This window comes from Anomaloglossus baeobatrachus, chromosome 6 (genome assembly GCF_048569485.1).
Source record: "Anomaloglossus baeobatrachus isolate aAnoBae1 chromosome 6, aAnoBae1.hap1, whole genome shotgun sequence".
Lineage (NCBI taxonomy): Eukaryota > Metazoa > Chordata > Amphibia > Anura > Aromobatidae > Anomaloglossus > Anomaloglossus baeobatrachus.
The window spans coordinates 101259687-101281379 of NC_134358.1; the positions used below are offsets into that span (position 1 = coordinate 101259687).

Below are 21693 nucleotides of genomic sequence, written 5' to 3' on the forward strand. Positions count from 1 at the left end.
AAGCAATGTGGAAGGAAAAAATGAAAATTTTACTTTTTCCCACAAAACTGTTACTTCAGCCCCAAATTTAGCATTTTTACAAGGGTAAAAGGAGAAATAGCACCATACAATTTGTTGTACAATTTCTCCTGAGTACGCTGATACCCCATATGTGGTGGAAAACAAATGTTTCAGTGCAGTGCTCGGAAGGGAAGGAGCACCATTTGACTTTTTGAATGCAAAATTGGAGGGAATTGTTAGTGGACTCTATGTGGCGTTTGAAGAGCTCCTGATGTTTCAAAACCACAGAAACGCCCCATATGTGGTCAGAAACTATGTTTGAGACACATTGCAAAGCTTAGAAGGGAAGGAACGCCATATAGGAGTGTAGATTTAGTTGGAATGGATTGCGGGTGCCATGTCACATTGGCAGAACCCCTGACATGCCAGGAAAGCAGAGCCCCCCCATAAGTGACCCCATTTTACAAACTGCATCCCTCAATGGAATAATCTAGGGATGCAGTGAGTATATTGATCTCCAGGTGTGTCATATAATGTTATAGCAATTCATAAATCAATAATTAGAAGTGCAATCGTGAAAAAAAACAAAAAAAACTCCTAAAATTCAAATTTTAATAGTCTCATTAAAAGGGAAGGGAATCTTCCAATACCAGTAGTAAATTCCTTCCAGAATACAAATATTATCAATATTAAGAAAACACAAGGGAGGGGGAGGGGGTCTAACCCTTCATAACGCCCTAAGTTAACCCCTTCCTTGCCGCGGAGGTCGACGCCCTATGAACCTGCGCAGATGGCGCCCCCGCTCTACGTCGACTCTCCCTCCTGGCCCTACAGTGGCCCTAGGAGTCGTGAGGAGGGTGATAGTACTGTGAAGGATTCACACATTCAAATGAACCAAAATTCAAGATGTAATATACATAATCATAACCTATGGCCAATATGATTAATTGGACACATACACGGGCACAATGACCCAGAGATCCACTCAATAATCTCCAGTGGTCCCTAAACGAAACCACCCGACGCGTTTCCCCTCATCTATCTGAGGTTCTTCAGGAGTGGAAAGAAATATTAGTTCATAGAACAAAAAAATAAATGACTGTTGGTGGTCCCAACACAATACAAACACTGGTAGAATCAAAGAAATGCTGGAGTCTGTATAAAGCAATCCCGGTGGAGCTAAACCCTATAGTTAGATACAGGGGTTAATCATGAATGCAAATACATGCACTTGTAAAGACAGACTCCAAACATATAAGGCCAGGTCAGAACCAAGGCTTTAACCACTTATCTCATATGCCTCGGTATCCACCAAATAAAGGACCTTTCTCAGGGGATTCCCCAAATATCGACCGGACCCAGCGTCTCCAGAGTAGCGATAATGCAATCCCTCAAGTCCTCATCCTAAAGCCCAGATGCGGCCCGCAACAGTGAGGATGTAGGTTCAAGGGGCAGAATGATCTCTGGGTCATTGTGCCCGTGTATGTGTCCAATTAATCATATTGGCCATGTTTTTTTTTTTTCATATAATGTTATACTATTGAGCGGTGAATAAAAAATAATTACATTTTTACCACTAAAATATTGTTTTAACTCCAGATTTCCAATTTTCACAAAGGGAATAGGTAACAAATGTCTCATAATGTGTTACACAATGTCTCATGAGCTTGGCAGTGCCCCACATGTGACTGTACAGTTCTCATTGGTCACATGGCAGGGCATGTGAGGAAAGGAGCGCCATTTGACTTTTGGAGCACAGATTTTTTTAGAATATCTTGCGGACTCCATTTACAGAGCCCCTAAGTTCCAGAAAAGAAGAAACCCCCTCAAGTGACCATATTTTGGAAATTACACCCCTTTGGGAATTATTCTATGGGTGTAGTGACAATCTTATGTCTGGAACACACCTGTAGAGTCAAACACAATGAATATTGAATAATTAAAAATTTAAAATAATCCCTTGTAGTGCCCAGTACATTGTAGTGCCCGTACATTGTGCCCACCACAAACTCTGGAGACACCCCCCTGTACATTAAACAGGTCTTTCTCACTACAACAATGCTGAACATGTGGACATTAACTGTGGTTTAGGCACAGAAAGGAGGGGGCATTTGGATTTTTTAGGGGGAGCCATAGCGCTTTTCCAGAGCATTTGTGCTGCTAGTAACGTGGAAGCCCCCTATATGTCCGTTAACAGATGAAGTTGAATACTATTGATGGTTATTTGCTTGCGGAACATTTTGGATCAGTTCACATTTATCCTGTGCTCTTTTCTGCGCACTTACAACAGGGATTCCATTTATATCTTCGAGATACGCAATTCGGGTGAAACCCCCGATGGATCTAATCATTAATGAGGCAGCAGAGTTAAGCGGGCTTAGCTTTACCTCGCTAGCAAGATCGCAAGCGATCGTACCCGCCCCCGTCGGTTGTGCAACACGGGCATATCGCTGCCTGTGTTGCACAACCTCGCTTACCCCCGTCACACGGCTTAGCTGCCCTGCGACGTCGCTCTGGCTGGCGAACCGCCTCCTTCCTAAGGGGGCGGGTCGTGCGGTGTCAGCGACGTCACACGGCAGCCGTCCTATAGAAGCGGAGGGGCGGAGATGTGTGGGATGTAAACATCCCGCCCACCTCCTCCTTCCGCATAGCCGATGGAGGCAGGTAAGGAGAAGTTTGTCGCTCCTGCGGTGTCACACACAGCGATGTGTGCTGCCGCAGGAACGACGAACAGCATCGCTAACATCCTGAAAACGTTTTTTTTGTTTCCGGACGACCTCTCCACGGCAAACGATTTTGCCCTCTTTTGCGATCGTTTACGATCGCTCTTAAGTGTTACACGCTGCGATCTCGTTAATGACGCCGGATGTGCATCACAAACAACGTGACCCCGCCGATAAGTCATTAACGTTATCGTAGCGTGTAAAGCCCACTTTACTCCAGACTCTGTTTGGCCTCTGTTCGCAAGTGTCTGTCTTTTCAAAGGTGCACAAAATTGTTTACCGCACTAGATATTTAAGCGGGCTTTACACGCTACGATATCGTTAATGAATTATCGTCGGGGTCACAGTGTTTGTGACGCACATCCGGCGTCATTAACGATATTGCAGTGTGTGACACTTATGAGCAACCTTAAACGATCGCAAAAGCGGTCAAAATCGTTTGCCGCGGAGAGGTCGTCCGGAAACAAAAAATCGTTTTCTGCTTATTAGCGATGTTGTTCCTCGTTCCTGCGGCACCACAAATCGCTGTGTGTGACACCGCAGGAGCGACAAACATCTCCTTACCTGTGTGCAGGCCAGAGCGACATCGCAGGGAAGGTAAGTCCGTGTGACGCTGCCGTAGCGATAATGTTCGCTACGGCAGCGATCACCACATATCGGCCGTACGACGGGGGCGGGTGCTATCGCGCTCGACATCGCCAGAAAATGCTAGCGATGTCGCAGCGTGTAAAGCCCGCTTTACACTTAATCCCCATTGTAAGTGCTCAGCGTAGAGTTTAGAATAAATGTGAGCTGCGCAATAAACAAATCAACAGCGGTTAAATATTAGCTTTGTTTATTTGTTTTTTTAAGTCATTAACTTTACGGTATAGGTGATTAGGCGGCTTTATTCCACAAGTCACTATGATTACAGCGATACCAGGTTTATATTGAGGATTTTTTTAGATTTGACGACTATCACAGTAAAAACGCTTTTTTACGAAATACATGTTTTTTGGCATCACTGAATTTTGAAGGGTTTAGGTTTTTTATTTTTCTGCTGACCTAGTCATGTGAGAGCTTGTTTTTTTGCAGGATGAGTTTGTATTGGTACCATTTTGGGCCACTTAATGTTTTTAATCGCTTTCTATTCCGCTTTTTATGAGGCAGAATCAAGAAGAAGGAGAAATCAAGGATTTTTTCTTTTACGCCATTTACCATGTCGTAAAAGTGATAAGAGAACTTTATTCTTCAGGTCAGTACAAATACAGCGATACCAAATTTAGAATTTCGGATGGAGATTAGTGTGGCACTTTTATAGATTGGGTTGTTACAGACACGACAATACCAAATAGGTCTACTTTTTTGTATATTTTGTTTTTACATAAAAAATTGTTTAAAAGAACTGAAGTCCTCAGTGGTTGATACCTTTTAATGGCTAACTGAAAAGATGGTAATAATAGTAAGCTTTCGAGACTACTCAGGTCTCTTCATCAGGCATGGTATAACACAAAATCTGAAGAGTCACATATTTATACACAACAGGACATAGAATAGTGCTAGTGTTGTGTATAAATATGTGACTCTTCAGATTTTGTGTTATACCATGCCTGATGAAGAGACCTGAGTAGCTTGCTATTATTACCATCTTTTCAGTTAGCCATTAAAAGGTATCAACCACTGAGGACTTCAGTTCTTTTGAACAATTTTTTATCTCTACTGGCTAACACGGTACAAAGATATATTTTACCTGTTTTTACATAAATATATGTATTTATTCGTATAATATATATTTTTTTCCTCTGTTTTCTGTTTGTTTGTCTTTTAATATTTGTAACAATTTTTGTTTTCACGTTTTATAGTTAGTCCCTATATGGGACATTACCTTTTATTGCCTTGATCGCTGATGTAATCTATTGCAATGCACTAGCTAGATCCCGCGATATTGTTCGCAGCATTTGGGGGAGGTAAGACAGTCCGGGTGATATAGGCACGGCTCCTGGCTGTGAGAGCTAGGTGTCGGCTTTCAGATAAGCCGAGATCACGGCTGAGATTGCATGGGCACAGCTACCCCGTGCGTTCGCCTTGACGTACCTGACGCACCCATGGGGTCGGAGGTTACCCATCACTGGGCCGCGGTTCTTCTCCTGGGTCGCTGCAATTGCCTCGCCCAGTTCCGTGACCCTGTCAAGTGTGAATAAAAGGCTTTTTGGGGAATGGGGATGATGGGGGTAGTAGTTTGTGACGCCACTTGTGGTACACAGCCAGTAGGAGCCGCCGCTGCGGGTGCTTCTCTCTTCTGGGGCGGATGGTGATGCAGCTTGGGTGTTTTAGCTCTCCACAGGTAGATCTAGGCCCCAGGGAGGACGTTGGGAGTAGTAGTGCTCGCCTATGGCGGAGGGGCACGATGATGGGAGCACCTGCAGGGATGAAACAACACAGATGGTGAAGTTCAAGTTCTTTACTCACATTAAGCACACTGGCGTTGGAGTACCGGGCTACACTGTGATGGGCTTCAGCCGATCCCGGATACTTTGGAGGTTGAGGCCAGTGTTTCCTTCTGTGCATCGCCTTTCAAAGGTTTCCCTCCACCCCAGCTCCTGGGCCGTGGAACGGGTCATGGGTGCCTTCTGCACTCCCCGTGATCCCTGGATCCCCCTTCCTTCCTAAGAACCCAGGTTGAGCTCCCAGCTCCAGACCACAGGCCCAGAACTAACCATGTCCTTTCTCGCTTTGTTCCCTAAGTCCGTCCAGACGTTGCTACGCCCGGAGCTAACTTCTGACTCATTGGTGTGTGAGTGGTGGCTCCTATCTCCCCTGTGGAAGCTCCGCCTCCCGGATTCCTGAACTAGTGGGCAAGAGGTCCCATACCTCATGATGGCCACCCCAGCACCTACCCTAGGCCGGTCCCAGTGACAGAACCTCCGGGTTATTTGTTGATTGAGAGTGGTGTGGTTGTTACCAATGTCGACCTCCTCCATATCCGAGATGAGCACCACACCTCGGGTGAGGTGCAGTACCCTGTGGCGCCTGAAGCCTCAGGGGCGCCACATACCCATACATTAGTATATATAGTTAAAAAGTTAATATTCGCAGTGGATCCATAACATTCGTATGCAATATGAGATACAATTTTTTTTCCCCACCCATAGATTTGAATGGGCAAGTTGCAGCCAATATACGGAAGAGAATAGTGCATGCCGCTCATAAGTGGGGTAAAGGACAATTTTGGAGTCAGCTCAACTGTTAATAAGGCATCTAGCCGAAACGCATAGGTCCAGTGTGATATCTAGGGGTGTCATGTTTTTTTTAATTTTAATCTTATACAATAAATGTGACGTTTTATACTTATCATCACTGGAGGAATCACCTGCTCTATTGAATTACATTAGTCTGTGTGATGTCTGCTTCTTACTCGCACAGCACACGTCTGTATAATATGTTCATCTGAACGAGCCCTTAGGCTGCATTCACATTCAAGAGAAATTGTAGACTTCGTTTTTCACAGGTGTCATCCTAGCTTCTTCTATTTTTTTCTCATCCATATTTTTTTCACTGAAGCAGGTAGACTGAACTTTTCTTTTATCACAATGCTTCAGTTAAAAACAGATGAAACTTGGATGGAGATCTGCAGTACAAAGCAAGTCTTCAGTGCGTTTTACACGAATTTCTATAGACTTTAATGTCCAAGTCTGTATAATAGGACCTGCTCTGCTCTGACAGACTGGACGCATGGATCCGTTTTTAAAACTAATGTGTATGGCCCAGTTCACTCTTTGGATCAGAGTGCATATTTGCTTTAGGCCTCGGTTCTACTTTAGTTTTGCACGGATGAGTGCAATCCGATAAAACATCAGATTTCACCCACACCAGTGCAAAACTATGGGACAGTGTCCATCTGCGATTAATTTCTCATGCGGCATGAGAAAGAATGGCACTGCGGTGATCCACAGTGTAGGCGCCAGATGTTGCAGAGGGGACAGCTGGGATATGTAGTTCCACTGGCAGCAGATGGTGCTGTCACAGTAGCTGAAGTGGGTCGCTGGACCCTAGACGCTTCCCTCGTGTCCACAACAATTGTCAATAGCAGGAGGTGGCACTTAAGGTGATGGTACAGGACCCCCGGGGGCACTCCTATGGATTTGGTGGTGTCTGGGTGCAAGTGTTGGAGCGCCCATGATGTTTGTGCAATTAGAAGCAGCCAAAGACAAGGGTCAATTTGCATTAACACTTAACTGAAGAAGAAAACAGGGTACAGTCTCTCTCTTAAAGGAAAAGTGGCGGTAGTTCTCTCTATAGGATACACTTAAGAGTACTTTACACGCTGTGACATCGCTAGCGATGTCGAGCGCAATAGCACCCGCCGTTGGTGTGACATTTTGTGATCGCTGCCGTAGCAAACATTATCGCTACGGCAGCGTCACACGCACATACCTTGTCAGCGACGTCGCTGTGACCGCCGAACAATCCCTCCTTTAAGGGGGAGGTGCGTTCGGCGTCACAGCGACGTCACAGCGGCGTCACTAAGCGGCCGCCCAATAGCAGAGGAGGAGCGGAGATGAGCGGCCGAAACATGCCGCCCACCTCCTTCCTTCTTCATTGCCGGTGGACGCACATAAGGAGATGTTCGTCGTTCCTGCGGTGTCACACATAGCGATGTGTGCTGCCGCAGGAACGACGAACAATATCGTACCTCCAGCAGCAACGATATTAAGGAAATGAACGACGTGTCAACGAGCAACGATTTTTCACGTTTTTGCGCTCGTTGATCGTCGCTCATTGGTGTCACACGCTGCGATGTCGCTAACGGCACCGGATGTGCGTCACTAACGATGTGACCCCGACAATATATCGTTAGCGATGTCGCAGTGTGTAAAGCACCCTTTAGCCTGTGATCACACATAGCGCTCAGCACATCTATAGCACGTATCCAAGATATGTCCACTGAGAAGTGACTTCCTAAATGTTGTAGTGCCTTTCCCCTGCACCATTAATTGCAAATGGCTGGCCTATTGTTAATTGCCGCATTTTTCAGAACCGTAATAAAGTCATTACTAATTAATTCGCAGAAAGGTGCTGCAACATTTCAGAAGCCACTTTTCAGCAGACGCACCTTGGATTGGTGCTACATATGCGCTGAGTGGTGTGGATTTTCAGACTGAAGGTAGGTGATGTATCACTGAATGATCCTGGTAAAATAAACTAAACCTTAACCAATATATCTAAATTTCCCTCCTTCTAAGGGGTACTTTGCACGCTGCGACATCGCTAGCATCGGATAGCGATGCCGAGCGTGATAGTACCCGCCCCCATCGCACATGCGATATCTTGTGATAGCTGCCGTAGCGAACATTATCGCTACGGTAGCTTCACACGCACTTACCTGCTCTGCGACATCGCTCTGGCCGGAGACCCGCCTCCTTCCTAAGGGGGCGGGTCGTGTGGTGTCACAGCGACGTCACACGGCAGGCGGCCAATAGAAGTGGAGGGGCGGAGATGAGCGGGACGTAAACATCCCGCCCACCTTCTTCCTTCCGCATAGCCGGTGGAGGCAGGTAAGTAGATGTTCCTCGCTCCTGCGGCTTCACACACAGCAATGTGTGCTGCCGCAAGAACGAGGAACAACATCGTATCTCCTATTAGTGCGACATTATGAAAATGACTGGCGCTACACAGATCACTGATTTTCGACGCTTTTGCGATCGTTTATCGGCGCATCTAGGCTTTACACGTTGCGACGTCGTTACGGTGCCGAATGTGCGTCACTTTCGATTTGACCCCGACGATATCGCAGTAGCGATGTCGCAGCATTCAAAGTACCCCTTAGAGGAGACAATGGAAGATAAAGTCTTCATTGTGGGTGATGTTAGCTGCTGGATATCCACCGCTCTTGACAAAATTTCAGGGTTTGAAGGTGTCACTTGCCATTTTTCTAAAACATTAATCTCCTAATATTTCCCATTCTTCGTAGTATTGAATTAATGTGTACCCAAAAATACATTGGGGTCGGTTCATCAAAGCTTTTATTTAAAAAAAAAAAGTGAAGTATAAGGTTTGAAAAGTTTCACAATTTTTGTCCAATGTGGAGTTGCACAAAAATGTTGCGACTTTTGCCATTTTCACCCCAGTTTGAATCAGCTCCACTGAAATGGGCAGAGCCGTGGAGGAGCCAGGATGGAGCATGGCCATGCCCACCTGTCCAATTCCTCAAAAGAGCTGGCATTTTGTACTGCACAAATGCTATCTGACTGGAGTAACACTTCTGTTACAGTCTACAGAGGTGCATGCATTGGAGGGATGAGGATTTCTGACCTGTGCTGCGAGTGCCAATGGGAATGCCTTTTTTGCCCAGTTTGACGATTGGCTTCTATCATGAAAATAATGGGCAACTTTTGTTCAGTACCATATGCTCCTTTGCATATATACTCTCTGCTCTCTGACTTCATTTTTCTGTGTTCCCATTTGTTCCCCTTCCCCACAGTTGTTGATCAGCATTATTTAGAAGTGGCCTACCCCATAGGATTTTCATCAAAAACAGATGCTTCTCATTGAGAGTCTAACTGGGCTTGATTATTCTTCACTCTACCCAGGTGCGAGAATGACTACCCTTACTTGGGTCCCAAAGTGCCCTTGTGTTAATGAAGCCGTGGTGTACATGATCATTGCTCCATGCATTTCTATATGACCGACAAAATGGCTATGTCCATCAGTCCCATAGAAGTGAATAGAGTGGTAATCGTGCATGTACATTACTGCTTCATTACCATGGGATTCTGGGACACCCATTCTTAGGATCATAGGGGTCCCAGCAGGTGCAAAATTTATCATATATCCTGTGGCTGAATCTGTGGCCAAGAATGTTGACAATGATAATTATGGATATATGTAACGCCTGTACCTGTGTGTCGCCCGGGGACAAGGGGTACTCAGATCCAGGCCACGGGGTCACTTCTGTGGGTATCACGGTGGCGTGACCCAGTCTGTGATCCCAGGCTCCACAGTAAGAAGGGGATTAGGTAAGGGGGATTGTCCGTGACGCCACCCGTGGTGTGCGGTGAGGTAACGGAGCACTGCCGCTGCCGGTTAATGGATCCCGGGGATGGTGGTGGGCAGCAAGGTGGTGATTTCCCTCCATGGGTAGGGTGTTGGTGTCCCGGGACCCCGGTGAGGTGGTGCAGGGAGGAGATGGAGACGGTCTGAGAGCTGTGCGTCCGGTTGGACCGGGGGATGTTGTTACTCACAGTTCGCTTTGCAAGAAAATTCACACAGAGTCAGGAATTAACCAGAAACTGCCGGAGTCCGCAGCCTTCGGTACGGAGGGTGTTAGAGTGGCGCCCTGGACAAGCCAGGGGCCACAGAGAACAACACCCACACACCCCACACTCCCGGTCAGGCACACCGAAGTCAGACACAAACCCTTGTTGCCTTCCTCCAGGGGCTGATGTTCACACCAGGGGGTGGGCCAGGCGGTTGGCCCCACCCACCGAGGAGTTCACAGTCCTGGAGGCGGGAAAAGCAGACAGTTTAGTTTGGACGTGAAAGTGGAAGGAAGGAAAGTGGTAGTGGAGCAGACTGAAGTTGGTCCGGGTGTGTGGCCCGGACGGATCAGCAAGGTTGGCAGACGGTGGTGACCGTCTGCAGGAGTGGCCTATCGGAGTTTACCACAAGGACCGTGGACGGGCGGTGGCCCAGCGGTACCGGACCGGTACACAAAGAGAAGCCAGCACCATCTGGCAGGGGCTTACGGACCCCGGCAAGGCTAGGAGTCGCCGTGAATTTGCCAAATTCGTTAGCGAAGGGTCCAGAGAAGCGGTGGTGTCACCAAACTCACCACAACCGTGGGTGGCGTCACGGACAATAACCATATCCCCACAATCAATCCCCACCCTTTTCACTCACGGGCGAGGAGCGCCGCTCGAGTCCCCGGGATCCGGCCCACCGCTCGAGCCACCACCGAGCAGCCGCAGCAGCCGCGCCGGACCCGAGCAGTGGGAGAGCGCAGCGTCCCCTCCTCCGCCCGCGACATTAGTGTCCCACACACGGTGCAGCAGCCCCTGTTCTTTCCCTGCAGCCAGGTGCCTCTTTCTCCACTCTTTCTCTTTCTCCTCAGCCAGGAACGGGGAGTCTACTCCCCTGCAGTGATCCGGGTCACCCTTGGTACCGGCGGGCCGCTACCCTGCCCCGGCTACCTCTGGCCCCTTCCTCACTAACAGCCTGTCCCGACCCTTTTGGAGCACGCTTCTGTAGTAGCCCGGGAGCTACAACTCCGGGCTCCTCTCCTGTCTCTCTCCACACACTCTGCTCCAGCCCCTCCCCTCCTGCTTTGTTTTACTCTTACACTGGGGGAGGTGGTTTGTCCTGCTGCACTGGTGTGGGATCAGGTTACCAAGGAGGATTAACTCTTTCTGTGACAACCTGGCTTTGCCAGGGCGTCACACCTGCATCCTTACACTGTCCTGGCCATCATTCCCGGTGGGAATGCTAACTTCCCCAGACACTACTCCTGTCCCTTGAGGCCTGTGCACATCGCATAGACCTCCTGGAAGTGTCATTAGGCCCCTGTTCTTAATGGGCCAGTACAACCTAACCTGGAAGCACCTCCCAGCTTATTGCTGAGAGGCATCAGGTATTTAAGGCACCCTACCCTTTTGAGAGGTGCCTGGGCAATGTTTTCCTAACGTTGCTAATTCTCAGGTTCCTTTGTGCTGCTGCTGCTGTTATTGTGCTGTGTGCTGTATTGCTGTATTGCTGATGCTCGTCTGTGTTCCAGTGCATGACGTCTCCTCTGCTGCTACAACTATCCATAATTACTACTGTTGCAATTGTCCACATGAGCCACTGCTATGATACCAGCCACCACTGCTGTAACTAACCATCTTGGCCGCCACTGCTGCAACTTTTTCATATCAGCCTTTGCTGCTGCAACTGCTCATCTCGGCCGCTGCTGCTGCAACTACCTGACTCGGCCGAATCTACGATATTATCTGCTGCTGATCTCTCTACACTCAGAGACTATTTATGAATATACCTGTGACGCCAGCTGTCGGGGTACCGTGATCCCCTGGGGCTACCCTTGCAGCTACATACCAGCGTGTTTGCCTATCTCCACCTCCAGTGGCTTTGGTGAATACTTGATAGACCATTCAGGTACACTCCTCCAGATCAGTGATTGGTGCCAATGGTCCAGTGGATCCACTTATCCCATGCTTGCATAACAATATAAATACATATATTCCCCCCCAAAAAAGACAGAAGTGACGACATATGACCTTGGTGATCTGGAGCCAAACTTCTGTCCCATCACTCCCACCACCTCTCCATTTGTAATGAAAACCCTAATCTTCTAACCTTGGCTTACCTTTAGGAGACATCATCCCATCAAAGTATTGTAGAAAGGAGTCCTTTTTATATGTAAAGTATGAAATATTGTGGAAATGTTGTAGAAAGAAAGGCAGAACTGTCACAGCAGAATCAAGCATCTAGACAAGCTCTTTGGATGATGCCTACATGTATTTCTCCCATTTAAACATGATCATATTAATAAGCGATGTATCATTTTAGATTCATGATAGCGCGAATTCCATAATTCAACATGTGTTTATACTGTAAAGCACATAATGGTTTCTGACATTGCTGACTATTCTGCAAGCAAATGAGCTGTCATCGACTTTTCTTCCAGGCCGATCCAATGACACAATCACACATGCACCGCACATAGATGGAGCTTCTCCAATCTTCTTTATTATTTACCTTTTTTACTGATTTCTTACTTTTTTGTGTAAGGATATTGTACTGATGGTGCCAGGAGAAAACATTTTTTCCAATGCTTTAAAAATACCGTAATACATCTTGCGATTCACAATAATATAGGATTAAAATGTTGGGACTGAAACCATAAACATTGAGAATTTTAATAAAAATATACCCAATTATATTTCATATGTAGAAACAAAAAACTCCTGGCAGGCTGCTTTATTCTCTCCACATCAGGACCCCGGGGAGAAACCAAAAATTATCACTATTAACAGATCCTTAACACCCCTAGGACCAGACCAATTTTTTTTACATTCATTTACTCATCTCCACCTTCCAGAATCCATAACTATTGAATTTTCCATCCACATTCTGAACCTGTGCCTAATCAAAAATAGTTTTTGTTAAATTGATGGGGAGTAAAGGGGGCTTTACACGCTACGACATCGCTAATGCGAACTCGTTGGGGTCACGGAATTGGTGACGCACATCCGACCGCATTAGTGATGCCGTTGCGTATGACACCTATGAGCGATTTTGCATCATTGCAAAAACGTGCAAAATCGCTCATCGGTGACATGGGGGTCCATTCTCAAATATCGTTACTGCAGCAGTAACGAGGTTGTTCCTCGTTCCTGCGGCAGCACACATCGCTCCGTGTGACGCCGCTGGAACGAGGAACCTCTCCTTACCTGCTTCTCAGCCACTATGCGGAAGGAAGGAGGTGGGCGGGATGTTACGTCCCGCTCATCTCCACCCCTCCGCTTCTATTGGGCGGCGGTTCAGTAACGCAGCTGTGACGTCGCTGTGACGCTGAACGAACCGCCCCCTTAGAAAGGAGGCGGTTCGCCGGTCACAGCGACGTCGCCGGGCAGGTAAGTAGAGTGACGGGTCCAGGCGATGTTGTGTGGCACGGGCAGCGATTTGCCCGTGTTGCACAACAGATGGGGGCGGGTACCCACGCTAGCGATATCGGTACCGATATCACAGTGTGTAAAGCGGCCTTAAGTGCAATTCTAACATTTTTATATGATTTGTTATGACATATACTGTGGTGTAAAAGTGACGTTAACTTTGTTCTGCAAGTTATGAAAATCCCATTTATTTTTTGCTTAACTACTTCTAAAAAATAAATATTTTAAAAATAAAATGGATGAATCCCCATATCCTGAAAGTCATGACTTTCTTAATTTCTCTGTCAATATTAGAGCTTGATTTTTTTTTAGGAGCAAGCTGTAGTGTTTTATTTTTGTACAATTTTGAGCACTATTGGTTACTGTTTATACCATTTTTTAGTAAGGAGTGGTGACAATAAAACAGAAACTCTTGCATATTTTTTTCATGTAGTTACATAAGTTGAAAAAAGATCTAGGTCCATCTAGTTCAACCTTCCTCCACCAATTATATATTATGTCACTAAATCATGTATATGTCACGCTCCCCGGGTCCCCTGCTCTGCTCCCCGGCTCACCTGCCACGCTCCCCGGCTTCCCTGCGTCGCTCCCCGGTTCCTCTGTCCGGCGTCCGCCGCTCCCCGGTCTCCAGCCTCCATTGCCTGCGGTCCCCAGGCGTCCTGGTCCCCGCTCCCGGCGCCCGTCGGCTACTCAGCCCCAGCCCGGCTCTCCTGCTTCCTGCTCACCGCTCCCTGCCCTGGCTTCTGGCACCCGGGCCTCGCGCATGCGCATTAGGGCGCGCGCGGTCATTGACCCTCTCTTAAAGGGCCAGCGTCCACTGACAGGAAATTGAACACACAGGTACAGGGTATAAAGGGGTTTAGTGTCCAAGTGGGCGGGGCCTGTTCTTCGTGTTTCCTAAGCTAGGAGTCAGGTCTCCTTGTGTCTCTGTGATATACTCACCTATCTCTCTTCTAGAGCCGCTCCTGCCTCGCCATCCGGTCCTGCCGACTCCCGAACCCCGAACGCTGACTATCTGCCATCCCGTCAGTCCGTTCCATCTCTGATCCCTGTGGTGACCCGTCCTCTCGCTCCATCGGTTCCGGACTCTGCCTGACAAGACCTCGGCCTCCGAACCTGAGCTCCGTCACCCGGACTACCATCAGTGACTCCGTGGTCCCAGGGACTTCACCATTCTACTCTGTTGCACGGACTGTCCTGCTACCTGTAGTGCTCCGGCTACCGGACTCCTTGCCTTCAGGAAGGTGTTCGGCCCAGTGGATCCACCTCCTGGGTCTGCCCGTCCATCTGGCCCTAACAGTAAGAACAGGCCATGGATCCCGCCGAAGCACTAGCGGCCTTGCAGGAGGAACTCACACGCCAGCGTGAGACCCAGACCCGCATGCTGAACTTTATGTCTTCTGTGGACGCCCGCCTGAACACGCTACAAGCGTCGGTTACATCTTCGGCATCTCGAGCTTCCACTGGACAATCCACGGCCCCAGCTCCTGTGGCAGCCTCCTCGGATGCTTCCAGGCTTCGTTTGGCCTCACCACCCCGGTACGCCGGAGATCCCAAGACCTGCAGGGGATTCATAAACCAATGCTCCCTCCATTTCACGCAACTACCGCATTTGTTTTCCTCCGACCAAGCCAAGGTCGCGTTCATGATGTCCCACCTAGAGGGTGAGGCACTGGCGTGGATGAACCCCTTGTGGGAGAAGGAGGACCCTGTGACCACTAACATCCAGGAGTTCCTGCAGGCATTTCGTGGCACCTTTGACGAGCCCGGACGCGCCGCCGCGTCTGCCTCATCTCTCCTCCGGTTACGTCAGGGGACTCTGACGGTGGGTCAATATGCCATCCGTTTTCGCACCTTGGCTTCGGAACTTGGGTGGAACAATGAGGCTCTAACCGCCGCCTTGTGGGAAGGTCTCTCGGGTCGTATCAAAGATGAGCTGGCTGGTCGTGACGTGCCGTCCACCCTGGATGCCCTGATTGCCCTAGCAACTCGAGTGGACATTCGCTTTCAGGAACGATCCAAGGAAGTGTCCCGTGAGAGACGTCCGATACGGCATTCCTCTCCTCCGCAGAAGCCCGCCGTTCTTCAGTCAACGGCATCTGGTGTCTCCATCCACGAGCCCATGCAGATCGACCGTTTGAGGCAGTCTGAACAACGCCGAGCAGAACGGCTCGCTAAGGGCCTCTGCTTCTACTGCGGAGAGGGCACACACCTTCTACGCTCCTGTCCAGAGAGGCCGGGAAACTCCAAAGCCTAGGGTTGGTAGGAGAGGCCACCCTAGGTGCTGGGACTCTCTCAGACCCGGTTACGTGGACTGTTCAAGTGACAACGGGAGAGACGCGATTCACGGCTGAGGCGTACCTCGATTCCGGGGCAGCAGGCAATTTCATCCAGCAGGCCACGGTGGACAAGTACCAGGTGCCTGTTACTCCACTCGACAAACCTCTCGTGATTGCCTCTGTGGATGGGAGACCCCTCTCTGACACCATCTCGTGGATCACCAAGCCGGTGGAACTGCGTATCGGTGCCCTGCACACCGAGAACATCGCTCTCTACTTCCTCCCACACATGTCCCATCAAATCCTGCTGGGACTCCCCTGGCTACGGACACACGAACCGTCCGTCAGCTCGGGCACTGGTGAAATCACCCGATGGGGCTCCTCTTGCCACGAGAACTGTCTGAAGACCATACCACCGACGACCTCCGGTTCCAGAGTCCCTACCGGGACTGCCCTCGGCCTATTGGTCCTTCGCGGACGTCTTTGACAAAAAGGAATCAGAGGTACTTCCGCCACATCGTCCTTACGATTGTGCCATCGACCTGCTCCCGGGAACTACACCACCTCGAGGACGGATATATCCGCTGTCTCCTGCCGAAACAAGGGCCATGTCTACCTACATCACAGAGAACCTGGCAAGGGGATTCATTCGGAGATCCTCCTCTCCTGCTGGAGCAGGCTTCTTCTTCGTCAAGAAGAAAGAGGGCGACCTACGCCCATGCATAGACTACCGGGGATTGAACCAAATCACCGTGAAAAATAAGTACCCCCTGCCGCTCATTCCCGAATTGTTTGACCGGCTTAGAGGAGCTCGTGTGTTCACCAAGTTGGATCTTCGGGGTGCCTACAACCTGGTCCGCATCCGCTCAGGGGACGAATGGAAGACCGCGTTCAATACTCGCGATGGGCACTATGAATACTGTGTGATGCCCTTCGGCCTGTGTAACGCACCAGCAGTCTTTCAAGAATTGGTGAACGACGTGTTCCGAGACCTTCTCTACATCTGTGTGGTGGTGTATCTTGATGACATCCTGGTCTTTTCTCCGGACCTCCAAACCCACAGAGAGAACGTGCAGCTGGTACTACAACGACTGAGGGAAAATCGTCTGTACGCCAAGTACGAGAAGTGTGTCTTCGAGCAGTCTTCTCTGCCCTTCCTGGGTTACGTAATCTCCGATACCGGATTGCAGATGGATCCGCAGAAGGTCTCTTCCATTCTCAACTGGCCCCCTCCTTCTGGACTGAAGGCAATCCAACGCTTTCTGGGATTCGCAAACTATTACCGCCAGTTCATCCCTCACTTCTCGGCCCTGACTGCTCCTCTCTCCGCCTTGACCAAGAAGGGAGCTAATCCAAAGGACTGGTCACCTGCGGCCGACGCCGCGTTTGGCTCTCTGAAGCGGGCATTTGCCTCCTCCCCTGTGCTCCACCGTCCGGAGTTGAACCGACAGTTCACCTTGGAGGTGGATGCCTCCTCCTCGGGAGCCGGAGCAGTGCTCATGCAGAAGTCCTCCTCCGGGAAGATGGTGACTTGCGGTTTCTTCTCCAAGAGCTTCTCAGCGCCTGAACGCAACTACACCATCGGTGACCGAGAGCTATTGGCAGTCAAACTGGCCCTGGAGGAATGGCGCTACCTTCTGGAAGGAGCAGTATACCCCGTTATTATTTACACGGACCACAAGAACCTGGAATACCTGCGGTCTGCTCAGCGACTGAACCCACGGCAAGCCAGGTGGTCCTTGTTCTTTGCCAGATTCGATTTCCAGCTCCATTTCCGACCCGCGGACAAGAATGTACGCGCAGATGCCTTGTCCAGGTCATTCATGCCCATGGAGCAGGAGGAGGAGACATCCCAGCCCATCATATGCCCTAGTAAAATCATTCCGGTGGCTCCTGTCACCCTGGCCCAGATACCGCCCGGGAAGACCTATGTCTCTGAGACCGACAGGCAAAAAGTGTTACACTGGGGCCATGCCTCGAAAATAGCCGGTCATGCTGGTCAGAAGAGAACATGGAGTACGATTGTACGTCATTACTGGTGGCCATCCCTTCGGACGGATGTCGCTTCTTTTGTCTCAGCCTGCTCCTCTTGTGCCAGGAACAAGACGCCCAAACATCTGCCTTATGGCCGTCTTCTGCCTCTGCCTATACCCTCAGTTCCGTGGCAACACATTGCGATGGACTTTATTACGGACTTGCCACTGTCCTCCGGACACACAGTCATATGGGTCGTGGTGGATCGGTTCTCCAAAATGGCTCATTTCGTCCCTATGGCTGGACTGCCCTCTGCCCAGGAACTCGCTGACGCCTATATACAACACATCTTCCGCTTGCATGGCTTTCCATCCCACATTGTGTCCGACAGAGGAACTCAGTTCACCTCCCGCTTCTGGAGGGCTCTCTGCAAACATCTGGGAGTGACTCTGGACTTTTCTTCAGCCTACCATCCTCAGTCGAATGGCGAAGTGGAACGGGTCAATCAGATCTTGACCTCCTTCTTACGTCACTACGTCAACGCCCATCATGACGACTGGTCCACGCTTCTTCCTTGGGCTGAATTCTCCCATAACCACCACGTCAGTGAGTCCTCCTCCAGCTCTCCCTTCCATGTTGTTTACGGACTTCAGCCTTCCGTCCCATTACCTGTATCCTCTTCCTCGGATGTTCCTGCTGCTGATGCTGTAGCCCGTGACTTTGCAACAATTTGGGACTCTGTCAAGGCGTCCCTTGGACGTGCTTCCCTGCGGATGAAGAGACACGCAGACAAGAGGCGTCTGGATCCTCTGTGTTTCTCTCTAGGAGATCTGGTCTGGCTTGCTTCCAAGTACGTCCGATTGAAGCTGCCATCCTACAAGCTGGGTCCTCGCTACATCGGCCGTTTAAAGTCCTCAGCAAGATCAATGAGATCTCCTACAAGCTGCAGCTCCCGGCCACAATGAGGATACCCAACTCCTTCCACGTCTCCCTGCTCAAGCCGGTTGTCCTTGGTCCCTTCTCCGCTGCTGCCAGTTCGGCTCCTCCTCCTATTGCTGATGATGACATCTATGCGGTAAGGGATGTAGTGGCCATGAAAACCGTACGGGGCCGACAGTTCTTCCTGGCGGACTGGGCAGGGTATGGTCCTGAGGATAGGTCCTGGGAACCCCGGGAGAATGTGGGTACTCCTCTGATCCGTGCCTTCCTGTCCCGGTTGCGGGGAGGGGGGCGTGGGGGGGGGTACTGTCACGCTCCCCGGGTCCCCTGCTCTGCTCCCCGGCTCACCTGCCACGCTCCCCGGCTTCCCTGCGTCGCTCCCCGGTTCCTCTGTCCGGCGTCCGCCGCTCCCCGGTCTCCAGCCTCCATTGCCTGCGGTCCCCAGGCGTCCTGGTCCCCGCTCCCGGCGCCCGTCGGCTACTCAGCCCCAGCCCGGCTCTCCTGCTTCCTGCTCACCGCTCCCTGCCCTGGCTTCTGGCACCCGGGCCTCGCGCATGCGCATTAGGGCGCGCGCGCGGTCATTGACCCTCTCTTAAAGGGCCAGCGTCCACTGACAGGAAATTGAACACACAGGTACAGGGTATAAAGGGGTTTAGTGTCCAAGTGGGCGGGGCCTGTTCTTCGTGTTTCCTAAGCTAGGAGTCAGGTCTCCTTGTGTCTCTGTGATATACTCACCTATCTCTCTTCTAGAGCCGCTCCTGCCTCGCCATCCGGTCCTGCCGACTCCCGAACCCCGAACGCTGACTATCTGCCATCCCGTCAGTCCGTTCCATCTCTGATCCCTGTGGTGACCCGTCCTCTCGCTCCATCGGTTCCGGACTCTGCCTGACAACACCTCGGCCTCCGAACCTGAGCTCCGTCACCCGGACTACCATCAGTGACTCCGTGGTCCCAGGGACTTCACCATTCTACTCTGTTGCATGGACTGTCCTGCTACCTGTAGTGCTCCGGCTACCGGACTCCTTGCCTTCAGGAAGGTGTTCGGCCAAGTGGATCCACCTCCTGGGTCTGCCCGTCCATCTGGCCCTAACAGTATAACTGACAATGTTGTGTACTGAGGAAATCATCCAGCCCTTTTATAAAAGCTGTTATAGTATCTGCCATTACTACCTCTTGTGGTTGGCATTCCACAGTCTGACTGCTCTAACTGTAAAGAACCCTTTCCTATTTAGCTGCCGGAATCGTCTTTCTTCTACTCGCAGTGAGTGCCCCTGGTCCTTAGTACTGTCTTTGGAAGGAATAAGTCATGTGCCAGTCCTTTATATTGACCACACATGTATTTATACATATAAATGAGATCTCCTCTGAGACGCCTTTGAACTGACTCTAAATTCTGAATATCCTTTTTAAAATGTGGAACCCTAGGTGAAATACTTTTTTTTTTTATAACTGTAGTTTCTATTTAATTATATAAAGTTCAACAGATTATGTTAACAACAAATGCAATCATATGCTATATAATGAAAGGTATATAAATGCAAGAAGAAAACATTGAAGCTTATCCATAAAACTTTACACCCTCTAGCGGCTCCTGAACTAACTGCATATCATTGCAGGAATTATAGAGCTGTGAAGCTGAATTACTACAGGGCCTTAATACATGTTTCTTTTAAACAATTAACCTTAAAGATACAGTGGCAAACAAAATTGACAAAGACAGAGGACTGACACACTAGGGATAGAGAAAGAAGGTGGGGACAAAGGCTGAATCAAACCTTGCTGTTGAATTGGGCCCAAAAATAATCCCAGGGAGCCCAGGTATTTTCAAAGCGATCAACTCTAGCATTCAGTAGTGCAAGTGTAAATATTCCATTCTGCGAATGTCAGACATTCTGGTTAGTAAGTCCCAATTATGCAGGGATTGGACTTTTTCCAATGGAGAGCAGTCATGCATCTGGCTGCTGTTAGAAGGTGTAGTTACAGTTTAGTTGAATTTTTTCCCAATCCTCTAGGAGTGACATCAAGAAGGTAGATTGCCGGATCAAGCCCCACCTCCACCAAAAGAACCTCTTATATCAGCCTTTTCACTGAGGTCCAAAACTCAGACAGCCTGGGGCAGGTCCAAAATATGTGAAAGTGTGACCCCACCGACAAACCACAGCATACACTTGGGAGTTGAGGATTTAATTTATTTAGGAACTCTGGGGTACGATACCAAAACATCATGATCTTATATTGATTTTCCTTATATGAGGTATATATGGAGGTTTTAGCCACCTTATCCCAAATATATTGCCATCAATAGCCAATGTAGGGAGAATGAAACAACTGCACAATCCAGCTCAGATCCGACCGGTGAGTGAAATGGGGTTTCCATGAGCTGTCCATTCCCCCCAGGACTAGGCTGGTTGCGGTGGTGCAGAACCGTCTTTGCTTTTCTAACCAAATATATTGCCATGACTGTGAGGAAAGTTCCCTCCCTAGGAAAGACTCCCACCTAGCCACATATGAACGTTTTTTTAAACGGATCGGCTTGAGGAGAATTAATTAACCTATAGATATCTGATATTAACCCTTTTCGTGATGGCCCTCTCCTACAAAGCTTTTCAAATACAGTTGGCTGAGAAACTCCCGATGAACCATAAAGTAGTAGTGCTAAATGTTTTATCTGAATATATTGGGAGAAATCGTGGTTTTATATGTAGAAGTTGGATTTCAGAAACTCAGATGAGTGTATTTTCAATGTGTCCTTGTCCACCACATCCTCAAATCTAAAAAAAAACCTGCTGAGATTGGGTGGACCATGTTGAATTCCATGCTGTTTGGGATTAAGGGTTGATAAATGAAAGATATCATCAAGGAGTTAGCTGAAGCCAAGACAAAATGTTTCATACATGTGTGCCATATTTCGCTTGTAAACTGCATGGGTCCTAAAAGAGGTTTAGTTAACTTAGACTGGTGAGTTGTCCATAATAGGGAGTTTGGGTGGACAGGTGCTAACCAAAGCTTTTCAATCTCAGTCCATTTATTATATGCCCTCAATGAAGCTCAGGATGGAATCCTCCTAAGCCCTCCGACACACTCACGTGAAAATCACGCACGTGCCGAGAGACACGTATTTCCCCTGCGTGT

The 21693-nt window shown here is 49.2% G+C and overlaps 1 protein-coding gene across 1 annotated transcript in view; it reads left to right on the forward strand.

Moving 5' to 3' along the window:
- ZNF704 (zinc finger protein 704) overlaps positions 1-21693 on the forward strand; it is a 118488-nt gene that overhangs the window by 25645 nt on the left and 71150 nt on the right. The window lies entirely within an intron of this gene.